This window comes from Anomaloglossus baeobatrachus, chromosome 3, assembly GCF_048569485.1.
Source record: "Anomaloglossus baeobatrachus isolate aAnoBae1 chromosome 3, aAnoBae1.hap1, whole genome shotgun sequence".
In the NCBI taxonomy this organism is placed as follows: Eukaryota; Metazoa; Chordata; class Amphibia; order Anura; family Aromobatidae; genus Anomaloglossus; species Anomaloglossus baeobatrachus.
This window is the reverse complement of record NC_134355.1, coordinates 706,347,419-706,374,110: the sequence shown is the minus strand read 5'-3', so window position 1 is coordinate 706,374,110 and position 26,692 is coordinate 706,347,419. Positions and strand designations below refer to the sequence as shown.

Sequence of the window (26,692 nt, the reverse complement as noted above, 5' to 3'; positions counted from 1 at the left end):
GCTGTTCGGCCTGTGTAACGCCCCAGCTACCTTTCAACATCTAGTTAATGATATTTTCAGGGATCTCTTGGATACATTTGTGGTGATTTATCTAGACAATATTTTGATTTTTTCTAGCTCCACAGATGAACATCATAGACATGTGAGGATGGTCTTGGAGCGCCTTCGACAGAACCATCTTTAGATCAAACTGTAGAAGTGTGAGTTCCATCGGACCGAGATTCAATTTTTGGGGTACGTAATGTCTTCACAGGGAATAAGCATGGATGGAAGCAAGACTCAAGCCATCAAAGACTGGCCAGCACCCAAGAATGTAAAGGAGGTTCAGTGCTTCATTGGGCTTGCAATTTCTATCGGCGTTTCATCCGGAACTTTTCTGAGGTAGTGTCACCTATCACACAGCTTACCCGTAAGAAGTCTACTTTCACCTGTACGCCTCAAGCCCAAGAAGCTTTTTCCTGTTTGAAGAGTAAATTCACCTCAGCGCCTATCTTAGCGCATGCTAACCCTGAACTTGCCTTCATAGTAGAAGTGGATGCCTCAGGCTGCGCCATCGGTGCCATACTCTCACAGAGGACAGGTGAGAAGAATGTTTTACATCCCTGTGCTTTCTTTTCCCAGCGGTTGTCTTCAGCGGAAAGGAACTATGACGTGGGAAATAGAGAATTGCTGGCCATTATTGCTGCCTTCAGGGAATGGAGACACCTTCTTCAGGGTGCGGCACAGCAGATAATCGTCCTGACAGATCACCGCAATCTGGAATTTATCAGGTCGGCCTTGACTCCTCGCCAGGCTTGTTGGAGCATTTTCTTAAATCAATTTAGTTTTGTCATCTCCTACAGGCCTGGGTCACGCAATGGGACGGCTGATGCACTGTCTAGGATCTTTTCGACTGACACTATTCCATTCACGCCTCCTAAGACAATCCATCCCGATTCCAGATTCCCGGGAGTGATTCATAATCAAGACTTGCTTAATGACATCAAGGAGGCATATCATTCACATTCCTTGCTAGCACGTCCGTCTGATGGAGTAAGTCTTATCTATAAAAATGGTGTGTGTTTTCACGTCTGTACATACCTGAGGCGGTCAGATTGAGAGTACTGCACCTCGTTCATGATTCGAAGATAGCTGGATACAGAGGAATTCTAAAGACTCAAGGGTTCCTTTCTCGTTTCTTTTGGGGGCCACTTACAGAAGAGACGTTCAAAACTATTAATACAATACAGAAGTTCAATAAACCCATCTTTTTGGATACCTTGGGACTCTAACAACAGCTTCAAAATACAACAGACTTGAGTCAGTATCAAATTATGCATATTTTTATTTTAATCATCAATAATATATACAGAATGTTTTTTATATTCCTTTTTCAGAGAAAAATATTATTATTAAAATATTGTGCTCAGTATTCTAGTAGGTTAATCCCAGTCAAAAAACAAGGCTAGTCCATGGGGTCCATTATAAAAACTTCTCAAACCATCAGTGCATACAAGTAAGCACAAGGGATAGTCGTGGTAAGAGGAATGACATTACTTAAGTCCTCTACCCATAATCCCTATGGTGGAAAAAAGTCTATATCTTAATTAGTAAAGGGATTATTCCAACTCTAATTGTCATCAGTGTTGGATTTATATATGAAGTTCCAAGCGTTTCCTGGATCAAACACTGGTGGTGATGCAAAAATACCGTGAATTAAATCTCCAATTGTTATTTTTTATAAATTCATCTAATTAATCACATCAACGGCATCAAGGTATTCACAACACCAGTAGATCAACAGAGATATTATAATGTTTCTATTCCCCTGCTGCTCATATTGTTTCCTGAACAATGGCTTGTATGTCATGCACATATCACCTCATGTCCCAGGTGTAGCAGGGAGTGGAATCAAGGAAATCCCCTGCTTCCAAAGTGCTAAGTGCACAATGCATACAGCCAGAGTCAGGTCACTAATTGAGTCAATACACAATAGCGCTCATATGCATATGAGGATTAAACAGTTAAATAATTGAAATTCAATAGACTTATTATTTACCCATAGTGGAGGTGGACCACCCGGACAGCTCCCCGACACGTGTTTCGCAACTCGCTTCTTCAAGGGCACGCCCCCTGCATGGAGTACCAGATGAGGTCATTTCTGATCGAGGGGTGCAATTCACTTCAAACTTCTGGCAGAATTTCTGTGCGGCATTAGACATCAAAGTTAATCTTTCTTCTGCCTTTCACCCCCAGACAAATGGACAAACTGAGCGGACTAACCAGACCTTGGATCAGTATCTCCACTGTTTCATCTGCCATCTACAGGGTGACCGGGTGGATCTACTCCCACTGGCTGAGTTTTCATATAACAACTCTAGAGCGCCTCCACTAAACAGTCTCCTTTTTATGCTAATCTGGGCTATCACCCTAATATTCTTCCTCGCCTTCCCATAGATTCGCCCTTACCAGCCGTGGCTGACAGAATCTCTTCTCTACAGCAGAATCTTGATCTTCTAAAGCAGGGGTGGGGAACCTCCGGCCCGTGGGCCGTATACGGCCCGTCACGACTTTTTATGCGGCCCCCAGGCACATTCCCAGGGACCACTGTGCTCTGGCAGCAGCCGCGCTTTTCCCGGCTGCCGGCCCTTTAAATCTCACTGCCTGATGCCTTGAGGGTAGATGCTAGAATGTACGGGCTCTATCCAGATCCTGACTTCCAGGACCTGACTGCAGCCCATACATTCTAGGCTTAACCCCGGCCTGTGCTCTCTGCTCTGGTGGGCGGGGTAAGCAGCACGCTGCGATATGTCACAGAAGAGCTGCAGCAGATTTACCAGCCTCCCGGACCTGCTGTCTGCGTGACTCCTCCTCCCCCTCACTGTGAGTACGCAACCCATCGCTACCCCCCCCGCTAAGTGCTGTGTACTCCCTCGTGCTGTGTGTACCCCTCAATGCTGTGTACCCCCCAGTGCTGTGTACCCCCTCGTGCTGTGTACCCCCTCGTGCTGTGTATCCCCTAATGCTGTGTGTACCCCCCAGTGCTGTGTACCCCCCCAGTGCTGTGTGTACCCCCTAATGCTGTGTGTACCCCCTAATGCAGTGTGTACCCCCTAATGCAGTGTGTACCCCCTAATGCAGTGTGTACCCCCTACTGCAGTGTGTACCCCCTAATGTTGAGTACACCCCTAGTACAGTGTGTACCCCTTAGTACTATGTGTGCTCCCCTAGTAATGTCTATACCCCTTGGGTGATGTCTATGCCCCCCAGTGCTGTCCGCACCACCTAATGCTGTCCATGCTGCCACCAGTGCTGTCCATGCCACGGTCAGTGCTGTCTGTGCCCCCTTATGCTGTCCGTGCTCCCCAGTGCTGTGTGCCACCCCTCAGTACTATGTACCCCCCAGTGCTCTGAACTTGCTACTGCTGTCTGTACCCTCCCACTGCTTTCTATGCCCCCCAGTCTGTGCCCTCCTGTTGATGTCTATGCTCCCCCAGACTTCTCTGTGTCTCCCTAGTGATGCCACCTAGTGCTGTCTGTGATGCCACCTAGTGCTGTCTGTGCTGCCACCTAGTGCTGTCCGTGCTGCCACCTAGTGCAGTCCGTGCTGCCACCTAGTGCAGTCCGTGCTGCCACCTAGTGCAGTCCGTGCTGCCACCTAGTGCAGTCCGTGCTGCCACCTAGTGTAGTCCGTGCAGCCACCTAGTGCAGTCCGTGCAGCCACCTAGTGCTGTCTGTGCCACAGCCAAGGCTGTCCATGCCCCCCTACTGATGTATATGCCCCAGTCCCCTCCTGTGATGCATATGCCCCAGCCCCTCCTGTGATGTGTACTCCCAGTGTCTCCTGTAATTTATGCACCCCAGCCCCTCCTGTGATGTATATGCCCCAGCCCCTCCTGTGATCTATATGCCCCCAGCATCTCCGGACCGAGACAAACCTGGAAAAGCAGCTGTGAGAAACAAGATGATCAATATCACCGAACACACAGTCACACCAAACAGAAGCAGCTCCTGCCTCCACAGTAAGGGTGAGTTAATTAATCGTTTGACCACATTTTTCAAGTTGATAATGTTGTGCGGCCCCCAAAGGTTAGTAGGAAATTCCAAATGGCCCCCGGCAGTAAAAAGGTTCCCCACCCCTGCTCTAAAGGAGAACCTGGGATCCTCTCAAGAGAGGCATAAGAAAGCAGTAGATAAGCTTCGTAAGCCTTCAAGGTAGGAGATTTGGTCTGGCTATCAACCAGAAACCTTAAGTTGAGAATTCCATCGTCTAAATTGGGACAAAAGTATGTTGGACCCTACAAGATAACTAAGATTTTAAGTGCTGAGGCTTGTCGTCTTCAGCTGCACAGAACTATGAGAATCCATCCTGTGTTTCACGTTTCTCTCCTAAAGGCAGCAGTACCTAATACATTTCCTGGACGTTCTCCTTCCCCTCCTGATCCAGTGTTAATTGATGGTTAATTGATGGTCAGAGAGAATTTGTAGTGGAGAAGATCCTGGACTCAAGGTTGCACAGAAATCGGCTACAGTACCTGATTAAGTGGCAGGGCTACTGATCGGAAGACAACTCTTGGGAACCAGTCGACAACATCAATGCTCCCCGCTTACTCCGCCAGTTCCATCAGAGGTACCCAGACAAGCCTGGTCTGGGGTCGTCCAGTGGCCGCCCCTAAGGGGGAGTAATGTGAGGTTTTCTGACTTTTTGCCTTGTTTTGTCATTTTGCTTTCATCTGTTGGTTTTTTTTTCCATCTTGCTTCCTTTTCTGTTGCCCTCACCTTTGCCCTCAGTCAATATGGATTCCTCAGCTTCTACGTTCCCGTCCTGTTCCCTGACAATTACCTGCTTAAGCCTCCTCAGCTGATGGACCAGTGCTTCTGAATGCTGTTTGCAGCCTGCCTGTAACCTAGTCTCCTGACGTCTTTGGAGGAACCTCTCTGCCGTCCTCTGCTTTGGATCCCTGGACCTCGTGTCCACACAGGACCCTTATGCTCGGCCGTAGACACTTACAAGTACAGTAAGGAGAGGCTGGATTGTATCTTGACGCTTCTGCTGAACTTTGAGGATCTATTCCTGCTTGATTTGTTCCCAGCCTCTGCACCCTGCAACTGTTTAACCCTTCATGTTTTGTGCACTTTTATTATTATTATTATTATTTATTATTATAGCGCCATTTATTCCATGGCGCTTTACAAGTGAAAGAGGGTATACGTACAACAATCATTAACAGTACAAACCAGACTGGTATAGGAGGAGAGAGGACCCTGCCCGCGAGGGCTCACAGTCTACAGGAGGAGAGAGGACCCTGCCCGCGAGGGCTCACAGTCTACAGGAGGAGAGAGGACCCTGCCCGCGAGGGCTCACAGTCTACAGGAGGAGAGAGGACCCTGCCCGCGAGGGCTCACAGTCTACAGGAGGAGAGAGGACCCTGCCCGCGAGGGCTCACAGTCTACAGGAGGAGAGAGGACCCTGCCTGCGAGGGCTCACAGTCTACAGGAGGAGAGAGGACCCTGCCCGCGAGGGCTCACAGTCTACAGGAGGAGAGAGGACCCTGCCCGCGAGGGCTCACAGTCTACAGGAGGAGAGAGGACCCTGCCCGCGAGGGCTCACAGTCTACAGGAGGAGAGAGGACCCTGCCTGCGAGGGCTCACAGTCTACAGGAGGAGAGAGCACCCTGCCCGCGAGGGCTCACAGTCTACAGGAGGAGAGAGGACCCTGCCCGCGAGGGCTCACAGTCTACAGGAGGAGAGAGGACCCTGCCCGCGAGGGCTCACAGTCTTCAGGAGGAGAGAGGACCCTGCCCGCGAGGGCTCACAGTCTACAGGAGGAGAGAGGACCCTGCCTGCGAGGGCTCACAGTCTACAGGAGGAGAGAGGACCCTGCCCGCGAGGGCTCACAGTCTACAGGAGGAGAGAGGACCCTGCCCGCGAGGGCTCACAGTCTACAGGAGGAGAGAGGACCCTGCCCGCGAGGGCTCACAGTCTACAGGAGGAAAGAGGACCCTGCCCGCAAGGGCTCACAGTCTACAGGAGGAGAGAGGACCCTGCCCGCGAGGGCTCACAGTCTACAGGAGGAGGGAGGACCCTGCCCGCGAGGGCTCACAGTCTACAGGGAATGGGAGATGGTACAATAGGTGAGGACAGAGCTGGTTGCGCAGTAGTCTACTGGACTGAGGGCTATTGTAGGTTGTAGGCTTGTTGGAAGAGGTGGGTCTTGAGGTTCCTCTTGAAGCTTTCCACGGTAGTGGAGAGTCTGATGTGCTGAGGTAGAGCGTTCCAGAGTATGTGGGAGGCACGGGAGAAATCTTGTACGCGATTGTGGGAAGAGGAGATAAGAGAGGAGCAGAGAAGGAGATCTTGTGAGGATCTGAGGTTGCGTGCAGGTAGGTACCGGGAGACTAGGTCACAGATGTAGGGAGGAGACAGGTTGTGCATGGCTTTATGGCTTTGTATGTCATTGTTAATGTTTTGAACTGGAGTCGTTGGGTGATGGGAAGCCAGTGAAGGGATTGGCAGAGAGGAGAGATCGGGGAGTAGCGAGGGGAGAGATGGATTAAGCGGTCTGCAGAGTTTAGGATAGATTGGAGGGGTGCAAGAGTGTTGGAAGGGAGGCCAGAGAGCAGGAGGTTGCAGTAGTCAAGGTGGGAGATGATGAGGGCATGCACTAATGTTTTTGCTGATTCTTGTATGAAGTAATACAAGAACTGCTTAGCGACCCCATGTCCCTGTGTTTCCCTTGTACCTTGCACTAAACGCTATACAAACAGCATTTAACACCTTACAGAATCCCAAACTCCCAGGTGTGAGGAGTTCTGGACGTCTGGAGCCACCGGGAGAGAGTCAGGGGGACCGAGAGAGTGAAACGGGTGATGCTCAGGTCCGGGAAGTTCAAGCCCCATTTTTACCATGTTTTAAAAGGGCATGCAATCTGAAGGGCAGTCTGGTTACAGCAGGTGAAGGTCCTGGGTGGTCTCGTCCACAACAACTCTTCTCACAAAATCCCAAAATGGGCACATACCCGGGCTTGCACTGCCATGACTGCAACAATGTCCTGAGGGGGCACAATACATCCCCCACATACTGGCAAAAGATATCCAGTGAGGGATTTCTTGACGTGTGACACCTCTTATGTGGTGTACCTTCTGAAATGCCCATGTGGACTCATATATGCAGGCGAGACGCCCATACCAGTCAAATCCACCATTCACTGTAAAAATACCCTCTTACCAGTCCCCCATCATTTCATCACACATGGCCACCGGACAGGTCCATGCGCCCTGCAGGGGTGGGGACCACACTCAATTATTAAGAAGACGAGGAGGGGACTGGACACATGATCTACCACCTCTGTCTCCTAAACAGGGAGTAGGACCTTCATGCCTCCTCTCCGCGTCACATCCCTCAGATGCAGGACTGGAGGCGATCCCTCACTCATATGGGGGCAGCAGTCATGTCGGAGACGAGCCGCTGTCACACAGGTTTCACAATGGGCTTTTCCTGTCCTCTTGCTGCACCCCGCTGTGTGGTTTTCAGGCATTTCCCCACGTTACCATTTCACTACCCTTACGTTCCTGTGGGATTCTCACCCCTCCCTGCCTCCTCCTTAACAAAACCTGTTTTCTAATTTTCATTATTTGAACATGTACGGCCCCCGCGTCAGCAGCCGGGCAGCTCGGATCCGGATCCGCGGTGGCTCGAGAGGTCTCCAGACCCGGGGGGTCGGGCTTACGGCCACTCAAATTTAAAAGGGGGAATATTTATAGGGGATGGTGTGGAAAGTTCATGACGCCACCCGTGGTGGGTGGTAAGGTGGAGTACCACCGCTGCTGATGGGAGTACCCGGTGGCGATAGAGTGGGCAGCCAGGTGTTTAACCCCTCCACGGGTGGGTGGGGAATGCCCCAGGACTCTGTGATGGTGACTGGGACGTGCCGTTGGGGAGGTAAGGGTCACTTGCGTACTCACTCAGTCCACTAATGCTGACACGGTCCAGCTCCTACCAGGCCCAGACCAACGTCTGCCACCTAGTAGCTCACAGAGCCCAGCTCCTGACCTCTCCTCTCGAGTCACTCCTCAACTGTCTCCTGACACTCCTGACCCCCCCCAACCAACTCCCCAAGTGGGCGACCCTATTCCACTCAGGCCGTCCACTGGTGTGTCTGGTGGGTGTGGTGCAGAGTGTGCCTAGGGTTTTGATTAGCTTGTTCTTGGCAACACCAATGGTTGGGGACCCGTAACCAAAGAGGAGGTGGATATTGCAGAGAAGGGCAGATTGCACAATACCCTGTGACGTCCTGATAGGCCAGCGCGTCACATTATTATACCATAGTCAGTGTAGACAGTAACCAAGGAGGATGGATACTGTGCAGAAGGGCAGATTGCACAATACCCTGTGACGTCCTGATAGGCCAGCGCGTCACATTATTATACCATAGTCAGTGTAGACAGTAACCAAGGAGGATGGATACTGTGCAGAAGAGCAGATTGCACAATACCCTGTGACCACCTGATAGGCCAGCGCGTCACATTATTATACCATAGTCAGTGTAGACAGTAACCAAGGAGGATGGATACTGTGCAGAAGAGCAGATTGCACAATACCCTGTGACCACCTGATAGGCCAGCGCGTCACATTATTATACCATAGTCAGTGTAGACAGTAACCAAGGAGGATGGATACTGTGCAGAAGGGCAGATTGCACAATACCCTGTGACCACCTGATAGGCCAGCGCGTCACATTATTATACCATAGTCAGTGTAGACAGTAACCAAGGAGGATGGATACTGTGCAGAAGAGCAGATTGCACAATACCCTGTGACCACCTGATAGGCCAGCGCGTCACATTATTATACCATAGTCAGTGTAGACAGTAACCAAGGAGGATGGATACTGTGCAGAAGAGCAGATTGCACAATACCCTGTGACGTCCTGATAGGCCAGCGCGTCACAAACATAAGTGACTTGGCTTTCCTCTGATCCTGTTCTGTATGTCTGTGCCTCTCCCCATACACTGCAGCTCGCTGATGAAGGCCCTGTGCAGACCGCAACGTCTGAGCGTCTGCAAATAAATGATCTGATATAAAACACATCTGAATGCCAAGTTATTCACTCTGTGGTTGGCAGATTCTCCAGTCCTGTGATTGGTAGATTCCTCTGTCCTCGTCCTGTGGTTGGCAGATTCTCCAGTCCTGTGATTGGTAGATTCCTCTGTCCTCGTCCTGTGGTTGGCAGATTCTCCAGTCCTGTGATTGGTAGATTCCTCTGTCCTCGTCCTGTGGTTGGCAGATTCTCCAGTCCTGTGATTGGTAGATTCCTCTGTCCTCGTCCTGTGGTTGGCAGATTCTCCAGTCCTGTGATTGGTAGATTCCTCAGTCCTCATCCTGTGGTTGGCAGATTCTCCAGTCCTGTGATTGGTAGATTCCTCTGTCCTCGTCCTGTGGTTGGCAGATTCTCCAGTCCTGTGATTGGTAGATTCCTCTGTCCTCGTCCTGTGGTTGGCAGATTCTCCAGTCCTGTGATTGGTAGATTCCTCTGTCCTCGTCCTGTGGTTGGCAGATTCTCCAGTCCTGTGATTGGTAGATTCCTCTGTCCTCGTCCTGTGGTTGGCAGATTCTCCAGTCCTGTGATTGGTAGATTCCTCTGTCCTCGTCCTGTGGTTGGCAGATTCTCCAGTCCTGTGATTGGTAGATTCCTCTGTCCTCGTCCTGTGGTTGGCAGATTCTCCAGTCCTGTGATTGGTAGATTCCTCAGTCCTCATCCTGTGGTTGGCAGATTCTCCAGTCCTGTGATTGGTAGATTCCTCTGTCCTCGTCCTGTGGTTGGCAGATTCTCCAGTCCTGTGATTGGTAGATTCCTCTGTCCTCGTCCTGTGGTTGGCAGATTCTCCAGTCCTGTGATTGGTAGATTCCTCAGTCCTCATCCTGTGGTTGGCAGATTCTCCAGTCCTGTGATTGGTAGATTCCTCTGTCCTCGTCCTGTGGTTGGCAGATTCTCCAGTCCTGTGATTGGTAGATTCCTCTGTCCTCGTCCTGTGGTTGGCAGATTCTCCAGTCCTGTGATTGGTAGATTCCTCTGTCCTCGTCCTGTGGTTGGCAGATTCTCCAGTCCTGTGATTGGTAGATTCCTCTGTCCTCGTCCTGTGTTTGGCAGATTCTCTAGTCCTGTGATTGGTAGATTCCTCTGTCCTTGGCCTGTGGTTGGCAGATTCTCCAGTTTTGTGATTGGGAGATTCCTAAGTCCTTGGCCTGTGATTGGTAGATGCCTCTGTCCTTGGCCTATGATTGGGAGATTCCTCTGTCCTTGGCCTATGATTGGTAGATGCCTCTGTCCTTGGCCTATGATTGGTAGATGCCTCTGTCCTTGGCCTATGATTGGTAGATGCCTCTGTCCTTGGCCTATGATTGGTAGATGCCTCTGTCCTTGGCCTATGATTGGTAGATGCCTCTGTCCTTGGCCTATGATTGGTAGATGCCTCTGTCCTTGGCCTATGATTGGCAGATCTGTGATCTTCATAGTAACGTATTTCTGACATGATCAGGTGATTCCTGGACAAAACGGCAAAATAAAAGGGAGGCTGCATATTCTCCGGCGGCCACTAGAGGTCTCCCTGCAACACTGGAGGCCGCAACTGTTTACTGTTACCATAGAGACGGAAGAGAAATCCCGAGACCGAGGAAAGCACCGAGCAGCGACCACAGGTAACGAGCTACATCACCCCCAGAGCCGCACTCACTGTACTGCCACATCACCCCCAGAGCCGCACTCACTATACTGCCACATCACCCCCAGAGCCGCACTCACTGTACTGCCACATCACCCCCAGAGCCGCACTCACTATACTGCCACATCACCCCCAGAGCCGCACTCACTATACTGCCACATCACCCCCAGAGCCGCACTCACTGTACTGCCACATCACCCCCAGAGCCGCACTCACTATACTGCTACATCACCCCCAGAGCCGCACTCACTATACTGCTACATCACCCCCAGAGCCGCACTCACTATACTGCTACATCACCCCCAGAGCTGCACTCACTATACTGCCACATCACCCCCAGAGCTGCCCTCACTATACTGCCACATCACCCCCCACAGCTGCACTCACTATACTGCCACATCACCCCCAGAGCTGCCCTCACTATACTGCCACATCACCCCCAGAGCTGCCCTCACTATACTGCCACATCACCCCCAGAGCTGCCCTCACTATACTGTTACATCACCCCCAGAGCTGCCCTCACTATACTGCCACATCACCCCCAGAGCTGCCCTCACTATACTGCTACATCACCCCCAGAGCCGCACTCACTATACTGCCACATCACCCCCAGAGCTGCACTCACTATACTGCCACATCACCCCCAGAGCTGCCCTCACTATACTGCCACATCACCCCCAGAGCCGCACTCACTGTACTGCCACATCACCCCCAGAGCCGCACTCACTATACTGCCACATCACCCCCAGAGCCGCACTCACTATACTGCCACATCACCCCCAGAGCCGCACTCACTGTACTGCCACATCACCCCCAGAGCCGCACTCACTATACTGCTACATCACCCCCAGAGCCGCACTCACTATACTGCTACATCACCCCCAGAGCCGCACTCACTATACTGCCACATCACCCCCAGAGCCGCACTCACTATACTGCCACATCACCCCCAGAGCTGCCCTCACTATACTGCCACATCACCCCCCACAGCTGCACTCACTATACTGCCACATCACCCCCAGAGCTGCCCTCACTATACTGCCACATCACCCCCAGAGCTGCCCTCACTATACTGCCACATCACCCCCAGAGCTGCCCTCACTATACTGCTACATCACCCCCAGAGCTGCCCTCACTATACTGCCACATCACCCCCAGAGCTGCCCTCACTATACTGCTACATCACCCCCAGAGCCGCACTCACTATACTGCCACATCACCCCCAGAGCTGCACTCACTATACTGCCACATCACCCCCAGAGCCGCACTCACTATACTGCTACATCACCCCCAGAGCTGCACTCACTATACTGCCACATCACCCCCAGAGCCGCACTCACTATACTGCCACATCACCCCCAGAGCTGCACTCACTATACTGCCACATCACCCCCAGAGCTGCCCTCACTATACTGCCACATCACCCCCAGAGCTGCACTCACTATACTGCTACATCACCCCCAGAGCCGCACTCACTGTACTGCTACATCACCCCCAGAGCTGCCCTCACTATACTGCCACATCACCCCCAGAGCCGCACTCACTGTACTGCCACATCACCCCCAGAGCCGCACTCACTATACTGCCACATCACCCCCAGAGCCGCACTCACTATACTGCCACATCACCCCCAGAGCCGCACTCACTGTACTGCCACATCACCCCCAGAGCCGCACTCACTATACTGCTACATCACCCCCAGAGCCGCACTCACTATACTGCTACATCACCCCCAGAGCCGCACTCACTATACTGCCACATCACCCCCAGAGCCGCACTCACTATACTGCCACATCACCCCCAGAGCTGCCCTCACTATACTGCCACATCACCCCCCACAGCTGCACTCACTATACTGCCACATCACCCCCAGAGCTGCCCTCACTATACTGCTACATCACCCCCAGAGCCGCACTCACTATACTGCTACATCACCCCCAGAGCCGCACTCACTATACTGCCACATCACCCCCAGAGCCGCACTCACTATACTGCCACATCACCCCCAGAGCTGCCCTCACTATACTGCCACATCACCCCCCACAGCTGCACTCACTATACTGCCACATCACCCCCAGAGCTGCCCTCACTATACTGCCACATCACCCCCAGAGCTGCCCTCACTATACTGCCACATCACCCCCAGAGCTGCCCTCACTATACTGCTACATCACCCCCAGAGCCGCACTCACTATACTGCCACATCACCCCCAGAGCCGCACTCACTATACTGCCACATCACCCCCAGAGCCGCACTCACTGTACTGCCACATCACCCCCAGAGCCGCACTCACTATACTGCTACATCACCCCCAGAGCCGCACTCACTATACTGCTACATCACCCCCAGAGCCGCACTCACTATACTGCCACATCACCCCCAGAGCCGCACTCACTATACTGCCACATCACCCCCAGAGCCGCACTCACTGTACTGCCACATCACCCCCCACAGCTGCACTCACTATACTGCCACATCACCCCCAGAGCCGCATTCACTGTACTGCCAAATCACCCCCAGAGCTGCCCTCACTATACTAATACATCACCCCCAGAGCTGCACTCTCTATACTGCCACATCACCCCCAGAGCTGCCCTCACTATACTGCTACATCACCCCCAGAGCTGCCCTCACTATACTGCCACATCACCCCCAGAGCTGCCCTCACTATACTGCCACATCACCCCCAGAGCTGCACTCTCTATACTGCCACATCACCCCCAGAGCTGCCCTCACTATACTGCCACATCACCCCCAGAGCTGCACTCACTATACTGCCACATCACCCCCAGAGCTGCACTCACTATACTGCCACATCACCCCCAGAGCTGCACTCTCTATACTGCCACATCACCCCCAGAGCTGCCCTCACTATACTGCCACATCACCCCCAGAGCTGCACTCACTATACTGCCACATCACCCCCAGAGCTGCACTCACTATACTGCTACATCACCCCCAGAGCTGCACTCACTATACTGCCACATCACTCCCAGAGCTGCACTCACTATACTGCTACATCACCCCCAGAGCTGCACTCACTGTACTGCCACATCACCCCCAGAGCTGCACTCACTATACTGCCACATCACCCCCAGAGCTGCACTCACTATACTGCTACATCACCCCCAGAGCTGCCCTCACTATACTGCCACATCACCCCCAGTGCTGCCCTCACTATACTAATACATCACCCCCAGAGCTGCACTCACTATACTGCCACATCACCCCCAGAGCTGCACTCACTATACTGCCACATCACCCCCAGAGCTGCACTCACTATACTGCTACATCACTCCCAGAGCTGCACTCACTATACTGCTACATCACCCCCAGAGCTGCACTCTCTATACTGCTACATCACCCCCAGAGCTGCACTCACTGTACTGCCACATCACCCCCAGAGCTGCACTCTCTACACTGCCACATCACCCCCAGAGCTGCACTCACTATACTGCCACATCACCCCCAGAGCTGCACTCACTATACTGCTACATCACTCCCAGAGCTGCACTCACTATACTGCTACATCACCCCCAGAGCTGCACTCTCTATACTGCTACATCACCCCCAGAGCTGCACTCACTGTACTGCCACATCACCCCCAGAGCCGCACTCACTATACTGCTACATCACCCCCAGAGCTGCACTCACTATACTGCCACATCACTCCCAGAGCTGCACTCACTATACTGCTACATCACCCCCAGAGCTGCACTCACTGTACTGCCACATCACCCCCAGAGCTGCACTCACTACAATGCTACATCACTCCCAGAGCTGCACTCACTATAGTGCCACATCACCCCAGAGCTGCACTCTCTATACTGCTACATCACCCCCAGAGCTGCACTCACTGTACTGCCACATCACCCCCAGAGCTGCACTCACTATACTGCCACATCACCCCCAGAGCTGCACTCACTATACTGCCACATCACCCCCAGAGCTGCACTCACTATACTGCCACATCACCCCCAGAGCTGCACTCACTATACTGCCACATCACCCCCAGAGCTGCCCTTACTATACTGCTACATCACCCCCAGAGCTGCACTCACTATACTGCAACATCACCCCCAGAGCTGCACTCACTATACTGCTACATCACCCCCAGAGTCACTATACTGTCACATCACCCCCAGAGCTGCACTCTCTATACTGCTACATCACCCCCAGAGCTGCACTCTCTATACTGCTACATCACCCCCAGAGCTGCACTCACTGTACTGCCACATCACCCCCAAAGCTGCACTCACTATACTGCCACATCACCCCCAGAGCCGCACTCACTATACTGCTACATCACCCCCAGAGCTGCCCTCACTGTACTGCTACATCACCCCCAGAGCCGCACTCACTATACTGCTACATCACCCCCAGAGCTGCCCTCACTATACTGCTACATCACCCCCAGAGCTGCACTCACTACACTGCCACATCACCCCCAGAGCTGCCCTCACTATACTGCTACATCACCCCCAGAGCTGCCCTCACTATACTGCTACATCACCCCCAGAGCTGCACTCACTACACTGCCACATCACCCCCAGAGCTGCACTCACTATACTGCTACATCACCCCCAGAGCTGCCCTCACTATACTGCTACATCACCCCCAGAGCCGCACTCACTGTACTGCTACATCACCCCCAGAGCTGCCCTCACTATACTGCTACATCACCCCCAGAGCTGCACTCACTATACTGCCACATCACCCCCAGAGCCGCACTCACTGTACTGCTACATCACCCCCAGAGCTGCCCTCACTATACTGCTACATCACCCCCAGAGCCGCACTCACTATACTGCCACATCACCCCCAGAGCCGCACTCACAGTACTGCTACATCACCCCCAGAGCTGCCCTCACTATACTGCTACATCACCCCCAGAGCCGCACTCACTATACTGCCACATCACCCCCAGAGCCGCACTCACTATACTGCAACATCACCCCCAGAGCTGCACTCACTGTACTGCCACATCACCCCCAGAGCTGCACTCACTGTACTGCTACATCACCCCCAGAGCTGCACTCACTATACTGCTACATCACCCCCAGAGCCGCACTCACTATACTGCCACATCACCCCCAGAGCTGCACTCACTATACTGCCACATCACCCCCAGAGCTGCACTCACTGTACTGCCACATCACCCCCAGAGCTGCCCTCACTATACTGCCACATCACCCCCAGAGCTGCACTCACTATACTGCTACATCACCCCCACAGCTGCACTCACTGTACTGCCACATCACCCCCAGAGCTGCATTCACTATACTGCCACATCACCCCCAGAGCTGCCCTCACTATACTGTCACATCACCCCCAGAGCCGCACTCACTATACTGCCACATCACCCCCAGAGCTGCACTCACTATACTGCCACATCACCCCCAGAGCTGCACTCACTATACTGCCACATCACCCCCAGAGCTGCCCTCACTATACTAATACATCACCCCCAGAGCCGCACTCACTATACTGCCACATCACCCCCAGAGCCGCACTCACTATACTGCCACATCACCCCCAGAGCTGCCCTCACTATACTGCCACATCACCCCCCACAGCTGCACTCACTATACTGCCACATCACCCCCAGAGCTGCCCTCACTATACTGCCACATCACCCCCAGAGCTGCCCTCACTATACTGCCACATCACCCCCAGAGCTGCCCTCACTATACTGCTACATCACCCCCAGAGCCGCACTCACTATACTGCCACATCACCCCCAGAGCCGCACTCACTATACTGCCACATCACCCCCAGAGCCGCACTCACTGTACTGCCACATCACCCCCAGAGCCGCACTCACTATACTGCTACATCACCCCCAGAGCCGCACTCACTATACTGCTACATCACCCCCAGAGCCGCACTCACTATACTGCCACATCACCCCCAGAGCCGCACTCACTATACTGCCACATCACCCCCAGAGCCGCACTCACTGTACTGCCACATCACCCCCCACAGCTGCACTCACTATACTGCCACATCACCCCCAGAGCCGCACTCACTGTACTGCCAAATCACCCCCAGAGCTGCCCTCACTATACTGCCACATCACCCCCAGAGCTGCACTCACTATACTGCCACATCACCCCCAGAGCCGCACTCACTATACTGCCACATCACCCCCAGAGCCGCACTCACTATACTGCCACATCACCCCCAGAGCCGCACTCACTATACTGCCACATCACCCCCAGAGCCGCACTCACTATACTGCCACATCACCCCCAGAGCCGCACTCACTATACTGCCACATCACCCCCAGAGCCGCACTCACTGTACTGCCACATCACCCCCAGAGCTGCCCTCACTATACTGCCACATCACCCCCAGAGCCGCACTCACTATACTGCCACATCACCCCCAGAGCCGCACTCACTGTACTGCCACATCACCCCCAGAGCCGCACTCACTATACTGCCACATCACCCCCAGAGCCGCACTCACTATACTGCCACATCACCCCCAGAGCTGCACTCACTATACTGCCACATCACCCCCAGAGCCGCACTCACTATACTGCCACATCACCCCCAGAGCTGCACTCACTATACTGCCACATCACCCCCAGAGCCGCACTCACTATACTGCCACATCACCCCCAGAGCCGCACTCACTATACTGCCACATCACCCCCCACAGCTGCACTCACTATACTGCCACATCACCCCCAGAGCCGCACTCACTATACTGCCACATCACCCCCAGAGCCGCACTCACTGTACTGCCACATCACCCCCAGAGCTGCCCTCACTATACTGCTACATCACCCCCAGAGCCGCACTCACTATACTGCCACATCACCCCCAGAGCTGCACTCACTATACTACCACATCACCCCTAGAGCTGCCCTCACTATACTGCTACATCACCCCCAGAGCTGCACTCACTGTACTGCCACATCACCCCCAGAGCTGCACTCACTACAATGCTACATCACCCCCAGAGCTGCCCTCACTATACTACCACATCACCCCCAGAGCTGCCCTCACTATACTGCCACATCACCCCTAGAGCTGCCCTCACTATACTGCTACATCACCCCCAGAGCTGCACTCACTGTACTGCCACATCACCGCCAGAGCTGCACTCACTACAATGCTACATCACCCCCAGAGCTGCCCTCACTATACTAATACATCACCCCCAGAGCTGCACTCTCTATACTGCCACATCACCCCCAGAGCTGCCCTCACTATACTGCTACATCACCCCCAGAGCTGCCCTCACTATACTGCCACATCACCCCCAGAGCTGCCCTCACTATACTGCCACATCACCCCCAGAGCTGCACTCTCTATACTGCCACATCACCCCCAGAGCTGCCCTCACTATACTGCCACATCACCCCCAGAGCTGCACTCACTATACTGCCACATCACCCCCAGAGCTGCACTCACTATACTGCCACATCACCCCCAGAGCTGCACTCTCTATACTGCCACATCACCCCCAGAGCTGCCCTCACTATACTGCCACATCACCCCCAGAGCTGCACTCACTATACTGCCACATCACCCCCAGAGCTGCACTCACTATACTGCTACATCACCCCCAGAGCTGCACTCACTATACTGCCACATCACTCCCAGAGCTGCACTCACTATACTGCTACATCACCCCCAGAGCTGCACTCACTGTACTGCCACATCACCCCCAGAGCTGCACTCACTATACTGCCACATCACCCCCAGAGCTGCACTCACTATACTGCTACATCACCCCCAGAGCTGCCCTCACTATACTGCCACATCACCCCCAGTGCTGCCCTCACTATACTAATACATCACCCCCAGAGCTGCACTCACTATACTGCCACATCACCCCCAGAGCTGCACTCACTATACTGCCACATCACCCCCAGAGCTGCACTCACTATACTGCTACATCACTCCCAGAGCTGCACTCACTATACTGCTACATCACCCCCAGAGCTGCACTCTCTATACTGCTACATCACCCCCAGAGCTGCACTCACTGTACTGCCACATCACCCCCAGAGCTGCACTCTCTACACTGCCACATCACCCCCAGAGCTGCACTCACTATACTGCCACATCACCCCCAGAGCTGCACTCACTATACTGCTACATCACTCCCAGAGCTGCACTCACTATACTGCTACATCACCCCCAGAGCTGCACTCTCTATACTGCTACATCACCCCCAGAGCTGCACTCACTGTACTGCCACATCACCCCCAGAGCCGCACTCACTATACTGCTACATCACCCCCAGAGCTGCACTCACTATACTGCCACATCACTCCCAGAGCTGCACTCACTATACTGCTACATCACCCCCAGAGCTGCACTCACTGTACTGCCACATCACCCCCAGAGCTGCACTCACTACAATGCTACATCACTCCCAGAGCTGCACTCACTATAGTGCCACATCACCCCAGAGCTGCACTCTCTATACTGCTACATCACCCCCAGAGCTGCACTCACTGTACTGCCACATCACCCCCAGAGCTGCACTCACTATACTGCCACATCACCCCCAGAGCTGCACTCACTATACTGCCACATCACCCCCAGAGCTGCACTCACTATACTGCCACATCACCCCCAGAGCTGCACTCACTATACTGCCACATCACCCCCAGAGCTGCCCTTACTATACTGCTACATCACCCCCAGAGCTGCACTCACTATACTGCAACATCACCCCCAGAGCTGCACTCACTATACTGCTACATCACCCCCAGAGTCACTATACTGTCACATCACCCCCAGAGCTGCACTCTCTATACTGCTACATCACCCCCAGAGCTGCACTCTCTATACTGCTACATCACCCCCAGAGCTGCACTCACTGTACTGCCACATCACCCCCAAAGCTGCACTCACTATACTGCCACATCACCCCCAGAGCCGCACTCACTATACTGCTACATCACCCCCAGAGCTGCCCTCACTGTACTGCTACATCACCCCCAGAGCCGCACTCACTATACTGCTACATCACCCCCAGAGCTGCCCTCACTATACTGCTACATCACCCCCAGAGCTGCACTCACTACACTGCCACATCACCCCCAGAGCTGCCCTCACTATACTGCTACATCACCCCCAGAGCTGCCCTCACTATACTGCTACATCACCCCCAGAGCTGCACTCACTACACTGCCACATCACCCCCAGAGCTGCACTCACTATACTGCTACATCACCCCCAGAGCTGCCCTCACTATACTGCTACATCACCCCCAGAGCCGCACTCACTGTACTGCTACATCACCCCCAGAGCTGCCCTCACTATACTGCTACATCACCCCCAGAGCTGCACTCACTATACTGCCACATCACCCCCAGAGCCGCACTCACTGTACTGCTACATCACCCCCAGAGCTGCCCTCACTATACTGCTACATCACCCCCAGAGCCGCACTCACTATACTGCCACATCACCCCCAGAGCCGCACTCACAGTACTGCTACATCACCCCCAGAGCTGCCCTCACTATACTGCTACATCACCCCCAGAGCCGCACTCACTATACTGCCACATCACCCCCAGAGCCGCACTCACTATACTGCAACATCACCCCCAGAGCTGCACTCACTGTACTGCCACATCACCCCCAGAGCTGCACTCACTGTACTGCTACATCACCCCCAGAGCTGCACTCACTATACTGCTACATCACCCCCAGAGCCGCACTCACTATACTGCCACATCACCCCCAGAGCTGCACTCACTATACTGCCACATCACCCCCAGAGCTGCACTCACTGTACTGCCACATCACCCCCAGAGCTGCCCTCACTATACTGCCACATCACCACCAGAGCTGCACTCACTATACTGCTACATCACCCCCACAGCTGCACTCACTGTACTGCCACATCACCCCCAGAGCTGCATTCACTATACTGCCACATCACCCCCAGAGCTGCCCTCACTATACTGTCACATCACCCCCAGAGCCGCACTCACTATACTGCCACATCACCCCCAGAGCTGCACTCACTATACTGCCACATCACCCCCAGAGCTGCACTCACTATACTGCCACATCACCCCCAGAGCTGCCCTCACTATACTAATACATCACCCCCAGAGCTGCACTCACTATACTGCCACATCACCCCCAGAGCCGCACTCACTATACTGCCACATCACCCCCAGAGCTGCACTCACTATACTGCCACATCACCCCCAGAGCTGCACTCACTACAATGCTACATCACCCCCAGAGCTGCCCTCACTATACTGCTACATCACCCCCAGAGCTGCCCTCACTATACTGCCACATCACCCCCAGTGCTGCCCTCACTATACTAATACATCACCCCCAGAGCTGCAATCTCTACACTGCCACATCACCCCCAGAGCTGCACTCACTATACTGCCACATCACCCCCAGAGCTGCACTCACTATACTGCTACATCACTCCCAGAGCTGCACTCACTATACTGCTACATCACCCCCAGAGCTGCACTCTCTATACTGCTACATCACCCCCAGAGCTGCACTCACTGTACTGCCACATCACCCCCAGAGCTGCACTCTCTACACTGCCACATCACCCCCAGAGCTGCACTCACTATACTGCCACATCACCCCCAGAGCTGCACTCACTATACTGCTACATCACTCCCAGAGCTGCACTCACTATACTGCTACATCACCCCCAGAGCTGCACTCTCTATACTGCTACATCACCCCCAGAGCTGCACTCACTGTACTGCCACATCACCCCCAGAGCCGCACTCACTATACTGCTACATCACCCCCAGAGCTGCACTCACTATACTGCCACATCACTCCCAGAGCTGCACTCACTATACTGCTACATCACCCCCAGAGCTGCACTCACTGTACTGCCACATCACCCCCAGAGCTGCACTCACTACAATGCTACATCACTCCCAGAGCTGCACTCACTATAGTGCCACATCACCCCAGAGCTGCACTCTCTATACTGCTACATCACCCCCAGAGCTGCACTCACTGTACTGCCACATCACCCCCAGAGCTGCACTCACTATACTGCCACATCACCCCCAGAGCTGCACTCACTATACTGCCACATCACCCCCAGAGCTGCACTCACTATACTGCCACATCACCCCCAGAGCTGCCCTTACTATACTTCTACATCACCCCCAGAGCTGCACTCACTATACTGCAACATCACCCCCAGAGCTGCACTCACTATACTGCTACATCACCCCCAGAGTCACTATACTGTCACATCACCCCCAGAGCTGCACTCTCTATACTGCTACATCACCCCCAGAGCTGCACTCTCTATACTGCTACATCACCCCCAGAGCTGCACTCACTGTACTGCCACATCACCCCCAAAGCTGCACTCACTATACTGCCACATCACCCCCAGAGCCGCACTCACTATACTGCTACATCACCCCCAGAGCTGCCCTCACTGTACTGCTACATCACCCCCAGAGCCGCACTCACTATACTGCTACATCACCCCCAGAGCTGCCCTCACTATACTGCTACATCACCCCCAGAGCTGCACTCACTACACTGCCACATCACCCCCAGAGCTGCCCTCACTATACTGCTACATCACCCCCAGAGCTGCCCTCACTATACTGCTACATCACCCCCAGAGCTGCACTCACTACACTGCCACATCACCCCCAGAGCTGCACTCACTATACTGCTACATCACCCCCAGAGCTGCCCTCACTATACTGCTACATCACCCCCAGAGCCGCACTCACTGTACTGCTACATCACCCCCAGAGCTGCCCTCACTATACTGCTACATCACCCCCAGAGCTGCACTCACTATACTGCCACATCACCCCCAGAGCCGCACTCACTGTACTGCTACATCACCCCCAGAGCTGCCCTCACTATACTGCTACATCACCCCCAGAGCCGCACTCACTATACTGCCACATCACCCCCAGAGCCGCACTCACTGTACTGCTACATCACCCCCAGAGCTGCCCTCACTATACTGCTACATCACCCCCAGAGCCGCACTCACTATACTGCCACATCACCCCCAGAGCCGCACTCACTATACTGCCACATCACCCCCAGAGCCGCACTCACTATACTGCAACATCACCCCCAGAGCTGCACTCACTGTACTGCCACATCACCCCCAGAGCTGCACTCACTATACTGCTACATCACCCCCAGACCTGCACTCACTATACTGCTACATCACCCCCAGAGCCGCACTCACTATACTGCCACATCACCCCCAGAGCTGCACTCACTATACTGCCACATCACCCCCAGAGCTGCACTCACTGTACTGCCACATCACCCCCAGAGCTGCCCTCACTATACTGCCACATCACCCCCAGAGCTGCACTCACTATACTGCTACATCACCCCCACAGCTGCACTCACTGTACTGCCACATCACCCCCAGAGCTGCATTCACTATACTGCCACATCACCCCCAGAGCTGCCCTCACTATACTGTCACATCACCCCCAGAGCCGCACTCACTATACTGCCACATCACCCCCAGAGCTGCACTCACTATACTGCCACATCACCCCCAGAGCTGCACTCACTATACTGCCACATCACCCCCAGAGCTGCCCTCACTATACTAATACATCACCCCCAGAGCTGCACTCACTATACTGCCACATCACCCCCAGAGCCGCACTCACTATACTGCCACATCACCCCCAGAGCTGCACTCACTATACTGCCACATCACCCCCAGAGCTGCACTCACTACAATGCTACATCACCCCCAGAGCTGCCCTCACTATACTGCCACATCACCCCCAGAGTCACTATACTGTCACATCACCCCCAGAGCTGCACTCTCTATACTGCTACATCACCCCCAGAGCTGCACTCACTATACTGCAACATCACCCCCAGAGCTGCACTCACTATACTGCTACATCACCCCCAGAGTCACTATACTGTCACATCACCCCCAGAGCTGCACTCTCTATACTGCTACATCACCCCCAGAGCTGCACTCTCTATACTGCTACATCACCCCCAGAGCTGCACTCTCTATACTGCTACATCACCCCCAGAGCTGCACTCACTGTACTGCCACATCACCCCCAAAGCTGCACTCACTATACTGCCACATCACCCCCAGAGCCGCACTCACTGTACTGCTACATCACCCCCAGAGCTGCCCTCACTGTACTGCTACATCACCCCCAGAGCTGCCCTCACTATACTGCTACATCACCCCCAGAGCTGCCCTCACTATACTGCTACATCACCCCCAGAGCTGCACTCACTACACTGCCACATCACCCCCAGAGCTGCCCTCACTATACTGCTACATCACCCCCAGAGCTGCCCTCACTATACTGCTACATCACCCCCAGAGCTGCACTCACTACACTGCCACATCACCCCCAGAGCTGCACTCACTATACTGCTACATCACCCCCAGAGCTGCCCTCACTATACTGCTACATCACCCCCAGAGCCGCACTCACTGTACTGCTACATCACCCCCAGAGCTGCCCTCACTATACTGCTACATCACCCCCAGAGCTGCACTCACTATACTGCCACATCACCCCCAGAGCCGCACTCACTGTACTGCTACATCACCCCCAGAGCTGCCCTCACTATACTGCTACATCACCCCCAGAGCCGCACTCACTATACTGCCACATCACCCCCAGAGCCGCACTCACTGTACTGCTACATCACCCTCAGAGCTGCCCTCACTATACTGCTACATCACCCCCAGAGCCGCACTCACTATACTGCCACATCACCCCCAGAGCCGCACTCACTATACTGCAACATCACCCCCAGAGCTGCACTCACTGTACTGCCACATCACCCCCAGAGCTGCACTCACTGTACTGCTACATCACCCCCAGAGCTGCACTCACTATACTGCTACATCACCCCCAGAGCTGCACTCACTATACTGCTACATCACCCCCAGAGCCGCACTCACTATACTGCCACATCACCCCCAGAGCTGCACTCACTATACTGCCACATCACCCCCAGAGCTGCACTCACTGTACTGCCACATCACCCCCAGAGCTGCCCTCACTATACTGCCACATCACCCCCAGAGCTGCACTCACTATACTGCTACATCACCCCCACAGCTGCACTCACTGTACTGCCACATCACCCCCAGAGCTGCACTCACTATACTGCCACATCACCCCCAGAGCTGCCCTCACTATACTGCCACATCACCCCCAGAGCTGCCCTCACTATACTGCCACATCACCCCCAGAGCCGCACTCACTATACTGCCACATCACCCCCAGAGCTGCACTCACTATACTGCCACATCACCCCCAGAGCTGCCCTCACTATACTAATACATCACCCCCAGAGCTGCACTCACTATACTGCCACATCACCCCCAGAGCCGCACTCACTATACTGCCACATCACCCCCAGAGCTGCACTCACTATACTGCCACATCACCCCCAGAGCTGCACTCACTACAATGCTACATCACCCCCAGAGCTGCCCTCACTATACTGCCACATCACCCCCAGAGTCACTATACTGTCACATCACCCCCAGAGCTGCACTCTCTATACTGCTACATCACCCCCAGAGCTGCACTCTCTATACTGCTACATCACCCCCAGAGCTGCACTCACTGTACTGCCACATCACCCCCAGAGCTGCACTCACTATACTGCTACATCACCCCCAGAGCCGCACTCACTATACTGCAACATCACCCCCAGAGCTGCACTCACTATACTGCCACATCACCCCCAGAGCTGCCCTCACTATACTGCCACATCACCCCCAGAGCTGCACTCTCTATACTGCCACATCACCCCCAGAGCTGCCCTCACTATACTGCCACATCACCCCCAGAGCTGCACTCACTATACTGCCACATCACCCCCAGAGCTGCACTCACTATACTGCCACATCACCCCCAGAGCTGCACTCACTATACTGCCACATCACCCCCAGAGCTGCCCTCACTATACTGCCACATCACCCCCAGAGCTGCACTCACTATACTGCCACATCACCCCCAGAGCTGCACTCACTATACTGCCACATCACCCCCAGAGCTGCACTCACTATACTGCTACATCACTCCCAGAGCTGGACTCACTATACTGCCACATCACTCCCAGAGCTGCACTCACTATACTGCTACATCACCCCCAGAGCTGCACTCACTGTACTGCCACATCACCCCCAGAGCTGCACTCACTATACTGCCACATCACCCCCAGAGCTGCACTCACTATACTGCTACATCACCCCCAGAGCTGCCCTCACTATACTGCCACATCACCCCCAGTGCTGCCCTCACTATACTAATACATCACCCCCAGAGCTGCACTCTCTACACTGCTACATCACCCCCAGAGCTGCCCTCACTGTACTGCCACATCACCCCCAGAGCTGCACTCACTATACTGCCACATCACCCCCAGAGCTGCACTCACTATACTGCCACATCACCCCCAGAGCTGCCCTCACTATACTGCTACATCACCCCCAGAGCTGCCCTCACTATACTGCTACATCACCCCCAGAGCCGCACTCACTGTACTGCTAAATCACCCCCAGAGCCGCACTCACTATACTGCTACATCACCCCCAGAGCCGCACTCACTATACTGCCACATCACCCCCAGAGCTGCACTCACTATACTGCCACATCACCCCCAGAGCTGCACTCACTATACTGCCACATCACCCCCAGAGCTGCACTCACTATACTGCTACATCACCCCCAGAGCCGCACTCACTGTACTGCCACATCACCCCTAGAGCCGCACTCACTATACTGCCACATCACCCCCAGAGCTGCACTCACTGTACTGCCACATCACCCCCAGAGCTGCCCTCACTATACTGCCACATCACCCCCAGAGCTGCACTCACTATACTGCCACATCACCCCCAGAGCTGCACTCACTGTACTGCCACATCACCCCCAGAGCTGCATTCACTATACTGCCACATCACCCCCAGAGCTGCCCTCACTATACTGCCACATCACCCCCAGAGCTGCCCT

The 26,692-nt window shown here is 54.1% G+C and overlaps 1 protein-coding gene across 2 annotated transcripts in view; it reads left to right on the top strand.

Annotated features, from left to right (window-relative positions):
* CCDC121 (coiled-coil domain containing 121) overlaps nucleotides 1-26,692 on the top strand; it is a 184,017-nt gene that overhangs the window by 25,399 nt on the left and 131,926 nt on the right. The window contains exon 1 of one of the 2 annotated variants that reach the window (XM_075338895.1): nucleotides 10,595-10,677. The exons of the other annotated variant lie outside the window; for it this stretch is intronic. The gene's annotated coding sequence lies outside the window, so the exon portion shown is untranslated. Of the gene's footprint in view, nucleotides 1-10,594; nucleotides 10,678-26,692 lie in introns of those variants that run through there. 2 annotated transcript variants of the gene reach the window in all.